This window comes from Phragmites australis, chromosome 2, assembly GCF_958298935.1.
Source record: "Phragmites australis chromosome 2, lpPhrAust1.1, whole genome shotgun sequence".
NCBI classification, from domain to species: Eukaryota; Viridiplantae; Streptophyta; class Magnoliopsida; order Poales; family Poaceae; genus Phragmites; species Phragmites australis.
In genome coordinates, this window is record NC_084922.1 from 27,216,051 (window position 1) to 27,219,728 (window position 3,678).

General features: G+C 41.7%; 1 pseudogene; it reads left to right on the top strand.

Annotated features, from left to right (window-relative positions):
* Positions 1-1,837: 1,837 nt before the first annotated feature.
* On the top strand, positions 1,838-2,137 carry LOC133904711 (NADH-ubiquinone oxidoreductase chain 3-like; annotated as a pseudogene).
* The last annotated feature ends 1,541 nt before the right edge of the window (positions 2,138-3,678 follow it).

Here is a 3,678-nt window from a genome sequence, read left to right on the forward strand (position 1 = left end):
TTTGATCCTGAAAGAGGCTATACCTCACTCCATAATCTCTAACAATGTGCTTGGTGTACCTACAGTACAATTAGCTCCTGGCATGTCATGCCAACAATTTCAACATACGAACATTTAGTCCACACACTCACCCAAAAGGATACTCACACCCTGAGTCTAACCAAGTGAGGTCATTGCTTTGCATGTACATGATCACTGGCATAGTTATTCTAATAGATTTACACTCTACAGATGTTGTATATTGTACTCACACGATATGCTCAGCCTCCAATCCATTATAAGCGAAGGATCGATTCATATTGAGATGGTTCAATCTCATTTCTTTGCCAGACACTACTTTGAGACACAACTAGTGCTACAAGTCTCGTACTGGGTGCACTCCCCCACCGACCAACGCAGAGTGGCAGGGTCGGTAAACACCCACGTAGAGCACCTGACAGACTCTTGGTTCTTCATTGCTCCCTAGCCTCCTAGTAAAATGACTAACTTGGTCAAGAGATAGAAAAGTCAAGTCATATCCATAACAGGTTGCATGGTTGCACTAAGGTGGCTTAGCATGACAACACAATGATTCGTTCCTTATACGACCAAGGCATGCATCTTCAACATTGGCAATGAGTACCATGCAGGTGATGATGAATAATGGATAGTTACCGTACCCGGACACCCCATGATTTTCCACAATTCTCAAGGCATATCTTTATCTCCGAGAATATGATGCTTGGATGGAAGGAAACCACCCATAGGTACCCAAGGCATCCTGTAACCATGAAGATTTATCTCTAAGAATATGAAGAAGGACTCCAGAGGACGTACGACACCCCATATATACGGAGCCAGGGCACCCTATGGAGGAGAAGTCCAATTAAGTCGAGATAAAGCAACACAAGTCAACAGAAGCCGGGCAAGGAAGCGACCGACTAGGTTTAGATCTATCTAGATAACCACACACCTCCTGGTAACAAGCTCAAATCAATACAGGGTAAATATGACATATGGTTATTATCCCCATGGAGGCCCAAACCTGTATAAAAATCCTCTATGTATTATCCTACAATTTTTCTACTCGAAAGTATCCCCTATTTCTTCAATAAGTCCGTTAGATTGGCGGTTCACAAACCATTGATAGTAAGTAACTCGAGCCTCCAAGAGCATCCTCACTAGATAACTCCTCTAACTGCCTCCGCCAAAAAAGTTTTCACCTATTTTACACACCACCCTTCATATCTCACACAATATCAAGGATTTCACAATCATCAAAGATTCATGATATTGAGATGAGTTGATATTCAATGAAGTGACATCTCCGAAGAGATGTATTCTATCCTAAGCATACTAGATAGCAAGGTGTCATCCAACGTTAATATAGATAATGGCAGGTAATCCTAGGGTGACATGGATTCAAGATAATGACATTTAAGACCTGACAATTGTTTGATAGGATTTAACTACTGCGAGTAGTTGAAATAGCACAACTATATACAACACATGTGATAATAAGTCAAGTTTTAAGTTAATCAATTAGATTATTGAAACTTAAGTTCAAAATAATCAAAGAGAAACTTGCCTTCTTACATATATTTCATTTGTTGATTGTTGTCAGAATATGGGCTTGTTGCCTGACAGATCTTGCTCTTTAGCTCATTTCTCTCTAATTGCTTCGTTGAACTCCATCTTCTAGATTATGCAATCTATTGTCGACAAATAAACAATGACTAAGGAATAGACTAACATAAAGCTAAGTAACTATTAAGCGAAAGAAGAAAGAACGCCGAAGCTAGTAGGCCTGCTCAGCTCATGAGCTCTAAAGGAAACTCTACCCATAACTTCTACTTCTATGCGAAAACAAAGTACGAGGGTTAGGTGCAATAGTTCGACCTATCTAGAAAAATTGTCAGCCTACGAATGTGGTTTTGATCCCTCCAGTGATGCTAGAAGTCATTTTGATATACGATTTTATCCAGTTCCTATTTTATTTATTATCCCTGATCTGGAAGTCACCTTTTCTTTTCCTTGGGCAGTACCTCCAAACAAGATTGATCTGTTTGTATCTTGGTTCATGATGGCCTTTTTATTGATTTTGACGATTGGATCTCTCTATGAATGAAAAAGGGGTGCTTCGGATCGGGCAAGCTGATTCGACCTTACGAGTTAGGGTTGGTCCTTCTAATCAGGGTTGCTACCGCTCTAGTTGCCTAGTAACTAGTTACTAACTAAGTCATCTTCTCATTCTAAAAAGATCACACCTAGAGGCGAATTATAGACTAACCACATGAATCTACCTTAATGTTGTCTAGCCTGGGGATTAACTATGTTTAACAACAAAGCTACTCGAATCTAAAATAAGCTAATAAGGATATTGAGCATTACCGACTAGAGCATATGGATAGATTGGATTGATTACGATTTTAGACGAGTTCTGGTAAAGGAAGAACATGAATCCAAGATTGATCGAAGAACCTAAGGCTTTTGGAAGATGGCTTGGGAGGATTACTCATCGACAGAGGAAGGAGTAGAATATTCTTCAGGAATATTCTTTTAGATATTTGGATAAGATGATTCTATTGATTGATTGATTCCAAAAGATGGGAAATATTATTCGGATGATGACAAGATCGGCAAATGGACTTTGCTAACTAGGTCATTGGAATGCTTGACCGATAGATGGGTTCCACTGCTTAGTAGGGTTAACTGTCCAGTCAAGGTTGATGGGCTAGGTTACATGGTGGCTGAGATGGTGTTGGGCTCAGCTTGGATTCACAATCAATTGGCCAAACGACGTGAGCTTGCTTTGAAATTTTGGATGAGACTATTATCAAGTTTCTCGGCCTTAGAGATGTGATGTGAATCCAACAGAAGGGCTAAAGTGTTAAACTACTATCAAGCTGAATAATCTGATAAGAGAGTTCCTAAGATCTGGTAAGTATATCGGGAGATAGATCTCGATTTTGCATGAATTTAGGTGAAGGAAACGTCTAAGTCAGAGTCTGAACGAAGAAGATACAGGCTCCAAAATATTGTTCTAGGATTAAATTGGGAAAAAGAGAAGGGAGTGAATATTTTATGAACATTCCTCGATTTAAATTAATCTCAAGGAAATCTAAAATTAATGATATGTGGGCCCTAACATGTAGGCACCTATTGATTGGGTCCAGGTTGAACTGGGATGGCTAGATTGGGCATGGTTAGGGTTGGTCCGGGTTTGGAGATTGATCTCGGTCGGAGGGTAAAGGTCTACAAAGGCCAACAACGATTCATTTGGAAAGGCCCGAATCTACAGGTGGCCTATTAAGATATTAGGCCCAGAAGGTTAATTCAGCCCAAAACCAACAACATAATGATCTGAAAATTAGACGGGCTGCTCACAAGACTAGCCCCACGACTGGTTGTGGATTGGATTATGGTTTTACGACCCAACAGACGAACTTGGCCGGCCGAAGTTTATTGGCCTACATGGCTAACTAGGCTAGAAGCTTGAGTGGGCTGATCAGAAAGTTTAGGACGCGCGGTCTGATGGGGCCGGCCCAAGACGGCAAGAGGTCAACTGGGCGCTGGGCCGTGCTGGCAGGCCATGGTGTTCGTCTTGGGCTGAGTGCACAGAGGTGGCCAACCCGGCCCAAGCGACGACACAGAGAGAGGGCAGACGGGCAGGAGCAGGGTCCGGCCGGACTCGGTCTT